Here is a 6,000-nt window from a genome sequence, read left to right as displayed (position 1 = left end):
ACACACCCACCCACATGATATTGCTGGGCCCCCAGGAGAATGTCAACCTAAGGGGACTGTGCTGGCTCTTGAGTCCCCTTCTGCATGGCCTCATGAGACAAGGACCTCACCACAGCAGGGTGAACATGCAAGGGATGGGAGCAGGCCCATCCCACAGCCCCACACTGTCCCCACGCCCTTTCCACCTTCAGTGATGGCTTTGAGCAGGGTTCACAAACACCTGCCTCTTCTACCCACCCTCATTTCCTGGTCCCCACTCGGCCCCATGGTACGTGAGTGACCCGGATGCTGCACATTGTGGGTTTTCTGCCACACAAGAGGTTAGCCCCACACGTCCTGTGCCCTTGGCCCAGATCTGCTCAGTCCCACCAGCACAACGTGGTGAGTACAGTCTCCCCAGTGCTCCAGGTCAGGAAACAGGCCCATCTACATGTGACATGTGACATGTGACATCCCCTGTGTGGGGATGGGGGTGGTGGTGGTAGGAGATGGAGTCACTGCTTGTTGGAAGACTGGGAGTGGACCCAGGAAGACAACTGGATATTTTAAAGTTTCTGATAGTCTGTAGAGTAAGAGGTTAGGACATCTTCACACATATGTTTGTAATACATGTGTTTGTTTCTGGTCTGTCCCCTCCCGCACAGCCCTCCCCATGGCTCTGCACCCTCTGGCTGTCTCCTTCTCCCAGACATCCCTCCCTCTCTTCCCGTTTCTGTAAGTGCCATTCCATCCCTCACTTAAGACCTCTTTCTCCTCCTCCCATGGTCCCCTTTCTAGTTCCATGCAAACACACACACACACACACACATATATATGTGCACACACAAGTGTAATTTTAAGTCTAGGCTGTACATGTGAGAGAATCAGGTGGCACTTGTCTTTCTGGGTAGGACTTATTTCGGTCAGAATGGTACGATTCTGGTCTCACACATCTTCCCGAAATGCCTCATTTCCATCTCTTTTGTTCGCCTTTTCATTCTCTTTACAGCTGCACAAACGTCCATGGTGCGTCTGGACAGATGTCTCAGTCCAGAAAGAGCTTGCTGCACAAGCGAGAGGCCAGGAGCCCGACACCCAGGAGCCACCTAAGAAGCCAGGCTTGGTGATGTCTGTAGCGTCAGCCCTGGGGATCCCCAGAGCTCAGCAGCCTGCCAGGTCCAGCCCATCAGTGACTCAGTGAGAAACTGTCTCAGAAAATGCATGTGGAGTGCCAGTGACAGGGACAATCCTGATGATCCAAGTCAGTCCGAGGACCTTTATAGTGGAGGGAGAAAATCTGTTGTCTTCCGACAGCTCCATGTGTAAGCTGTGGCACATGGGTACCCACCCACATCCACAAAAACATGAAACAAAGAGATGTGAAAAAAATAAAAACAAAACAGAAACTGAGGTGGAAAGTTATTGTGGAGGATCCCCAGTGCCAAGCTCTGGCTTCCACACGCATGCGCACAAAGTGCACACACACCTATGTGCACATGCATATGCACCCATACGCTCACAACACATACATAGAGCGCGTGCGCGCACACACAAACACACACACAGCATCATCCCTCCTTCTTTGTCCTCGGACCTGCACAGATGTGAATGTTTATTGGACACGTGAGAACCCCATTTTCTAGATGTAAAACTGACGTTCCCAAAAGCCAATGACAGCTGCCCAAGGTCACGTGAGGAGGGAAGAGGCCACTCCCCAAATCTGCACTTTCCAATTCTGGGACCGAAGATACCTTCAGAAATTGGGAAAAGCATCCTCAGCACGGAGGAAGGGAAAGGAGGTAGAAAATGTAAGTGTGGGGCCAAGAGGGAGGTTTTCAGCTACTGGGAACTTGACTTTGAAGGGGGCTATGGGTCCCCCAGCTGTTACCATCCTAGCTATAAGGTGAACAGTTAGACCCTGTGCGCCAGCTGCCACCATGATGAACAGGTCCCAAAGCACCATGTCCATGGCCAGTGGGCCACAGGCTGAAACCTCCAAACGCAGAGGTGAAAGCCATGTGTTTATAAAGCCCTTGTCCCAGGGTTGGGGGACAGGGTGACACAGTGAGGACACTGACTCAGAGGTGAGGGGCTGGGAGAGACAGCTTCCTCCATCGCTTTGCACATGTTCACCCAGCTGGTGCTGATGTGACTGGAGATGGCAGGGGTCGTGTCTTCTCATCTCAGAGGAAGGAACACAGATGTGTGCTCACACAGGCCCAGCAAGCCCAAGGACTTTACCTACTATGAACGCTCCCCACACCACACAGTAGCCCTGGTCACTGAGGCCCCAGGACAGTTAGGTGCCATGGAGCTCTTCAGGCTGGGAGCACTGGCTGGTAGGGCTGGGGAGGACGAGGGATTGTTCTGCCCCCTCAGGCTTGTGACTTGAAGTTGAGTCTTGAAATCCTGTCTGCTTCCACACATGCACAAAAAGTGAGGCTGTTCCCCTCCCCCAATCCCTAGTAGTGTTGGCCCAGAGTTGTTTGTCACACTGTCCTGGAGCCACATCTTAGAATTCTCAAAATAAGGCCTGGCCCCAACACCCTGGAGGAGACACGCCCACATATGAACAGTGGCAGATCTGGGGCGTGAAATTGCGGGTAATTTTTATTTCCTCTTTAGTACTTTCCCACAGCTTCCAGATTTTTCTACAGTAAATATGCGTTGCTTTTATAATTAGAGAGAGGGAATAAAACACTGTGGTGAGTTTTCTTCTTTCCTCCCTGGAGACACAGCATCGGAAGTCTTTCAGCCATCAAGTGTCAAAGGCGCCAAGCTTGTAAACCCAGAAAAGGAAGCAGGAAAATGAGAAGGGACCACCCTTGCTGGTGGGATAGATGTGATGGCAAAGACATCTCATCCACTGTCTCTACTACTCTAGAGTCTGGTGCTCTGGTCCCCATCTCACTGGTGGGGATACTGAGGCATGCAGGTGGGGCACCTTGCCCGTGTTCACTCAGCGGGTGCACTGTGGAGCTAAAGTGGAACCCAGGACCATCCTGTTCCCTCTATCTCTGGTAGGAAATTCAATTCTGAAACATGCAGAGGACTAGTCATTCAAGAACTCTGAAGAATAGGGTCCGGTTCCTCATAACAGAGACACCCCTTCAACCATCAAGGAACCAACCCCTGAATGAATGGTTGTTGACATCTATCATTTTGTCTTTCTCATTTCGTTTTTGAAAGATTTATTTGAAGCCAGGCAGTGGCGGCACAGCCCTTTAATCCCAGCACTCAGAAGGCAGAGACAGGCGGATCTCTGAGTTCAGGGCCAATTTGGTCTACAGAGCAGGTTCCAGGACAGCCAGGGCTACACAGAGAAACTCCATCTCAAAAAAACCATAAAACAAAACATTAGATTTTTAAGTGTGTGTGTGTGTCTGCATGCATCTCTGTGTATATGTATCTATATCTGTGTATATGTGTGCATGTATATCTCTGTGTGTGAATCTGTGTATATGTGTGTATCTGTGTGTGTGTACCTGTGCATGTGTATGTGTGTGCATCTGCATATGTGTGTCTCCATGTGTATCTTGTATCTATGTGTATCTGTGTGTATGTGTGTGTATATCTCTATGTGTGTTTCTCTATGTATATCTGTGTATCTCTCTGTGTGTCTGTATGTATCTGTTCATGTGTATCTGTGTGTGTATGTGTGCACATGTTATCTCTGTGTATGTGTATCTGTGTAGGTATGTGCACATGAGAGCAGAATCCTTCAGAAGCTAGAAGCGGTCACTAGATCCCCTGGAGCTGGAGTTATAGGCAGTTGTGAGCCAGCACTGTGGGTGCTGGGAACCAAACTCAGTTCTTCCGCAAGAGTAGCACATGCTGTTAAGGACTGAGCCATCTCTCTTACCCTCATTTGTCTTTTTCTTCAGGACTGAGGCTTGACTTATGTTCTGAGCACGTTGGCGGTGCCTAATACAGATAAAGTCACAGCAAAAACGCCCGCCACTGGCTTTCTTCTCTTGGAAATAATAACCATAAATATGACAAAACCTGTTGACTCAGGGAGTCCTTTGGCAAAAATGGAGTGCTTAGAAGAATCCAGAAGAGGAAGCCATGAACACAAAGGTGTCTGTGTCAGCATCAACTACCGCAGCAAAGAATTTCCATTCCAGTAACCCGATGGGAAAGGCTATAAAAAGGCATTCTCTACATGGTAAACAGCAGTGCCAACTTCTGCAAGGCTGCTGGCGATGCCACCTCCTGATGGAGCCCTTCTCATCCTGTATGGGGCTGACTCAATGGCCCCGAGATGAGTACCTCACTTCCAAGGTGATGAACGAGTGCCTTGGTCTCTATAGCTCACTCTGGGGAAGCCAACTGCTATACCATGAAGACTCTGGAGGTGCGCTGTGGAGAGGTCTGGATGCAAGAGAGCAGAGTTTTCTACTCCAGCAAGCTCTGAAGCACAATGCACAGACACAAAGTGGGGCAAGAGATGCAGATGCCAGAGAGGACGTGTTTTATGATCTTGTGGATGCAAAGATCAAAAACAGTCAAAATTCCAGAGCCTTGGAGACGGCTCAGTGAAGAAGGTGCCTGCCTCTCAAACACAGGACTTGAGCTTGGATTCCCAGCACCCACAGAGAAGGCAGCATGGCGGGGCATACCATGTGCTAGAGGATCAGAGACAAGAGGAAGCCTAGAGCATTTGGATCAACCAGTCCAGCTGAATCAGTGAGAGACCTTGTCTCAAAAACCAGGCAGAAAATGCTAGTGCGTGCCCTTAACCTTGGCACTCTGCAAGCAGAGGCAGCTGGATATCTGTGAGTTCAGGAGTTGCAGACCAGTCAGAACTCTAGAATGAGACCTTGTCTCAAAGGGGGTGGGGGATGAGGCAGCAACAAAAAAACAAGCAAGCAAACAAACAAAACATGGAAAATGACTGAGTAGACCATGTGACGTGGTCCTCTGGCCTTCACCACGAATGAGTACACAGGTGCATGTGAGTCCCTCAAACACGCAGATGAACATACTCACATACACACAAAACTTAGTCAAAATTTATTTGCGCTTTATGAGGGATATTGGCTGGGTGGTGGTGGCTCTTGCCTTTAATCCCAGCACTTGGGGAGGCAGAGGCAGGGGCAGGGGGATCTCTGAGTTTGAGGCTAGTCTGATCTACAGAGCTAGTTCCAGGACAGCCAGGACTGTGCAGAGAGACCACACCCTGAAAAGGGGGGTAGTGTTGGCTCCTTTGCATAGGGGGCACTTGTGGCAGGTCAACCAGGGCCAGGGGGTGGGGAACTCCCAAGGTGGCACACTTTTTCTTTCATGTGCATGTGTAAAGAGAATATCTTGTATATTGTATGGCTGTATCACCTGTCAATTAAAAAGCTTGTGGCCACTGGGCGGTGGTGCCGCACAACTTTAATCCCAGCACTTGGGAGGCAGAGGCAGGTGGATTTCTGAGTTTGAGGACAGCCTGGACTACAGAGTGAGTTCCAGGACAGCCAGGCTTACACAGAGAAACCCTGTCTTGAAAAACCAAAAAGAAAAAACAAAAACAAACAAACAAAAAACTTGTGGCCTATGGCTTAGATGGGAAATAGAGGTGGGACATCCAAAAGAGAGAAAGGATTCCAGGACAGGAAGATTGGGCCTGGAATATGTGAGGAGACAGGCGAATGGTACCCGAGCACAGGTAACCAGCCATGTGGTAGAATACAGATTAGAATACATGAGCTCATTTTAAGTTATGATCTAGTCAGAGAGAATCCTAGGTATATGGCCGAAGTACTTGTAAATTTATCTTGAGTCTGTGTCTTTATTTCTGAAGACATGGGGCTGGGAGGAAGAACTAGACCTAACGTCAACATGTATGATTGTTTTACATACTTGCATATCTGCCCATCACATGTGTGCAGTGCCCTCAGAAGCCAGAGAGGGAGTTGGATCTCCTGGGACTGGAGTTACAGATGGTTGTGAGCCACTGCACGGGTGATGTGAATGGAAGGCAGGACCTCTGGAAGAACAGCCAGTGCTTTTAACTGCTGAGCCATCTCTCCA

The sequence above is a fragment of the Arvicanthis niloticus genome, chromosome 5 (genome assembly GCF_011762505.2).
Source record: "Arvicanthis niloticus isolate mArvNil1 chromosome 5, mArvNil1.pat.X, whole genome shotgun sequence".
Classification (NCBI taxonomy): domain Eukaryota; kingdom Metazoa; phylum Chordata; class Mammalia; order Rodentia; family Muridae; genus Arvicanthis; species Arvicanthis niloticus.
This window is presented reverse-complemented; position numbering follows the sequence as displayed.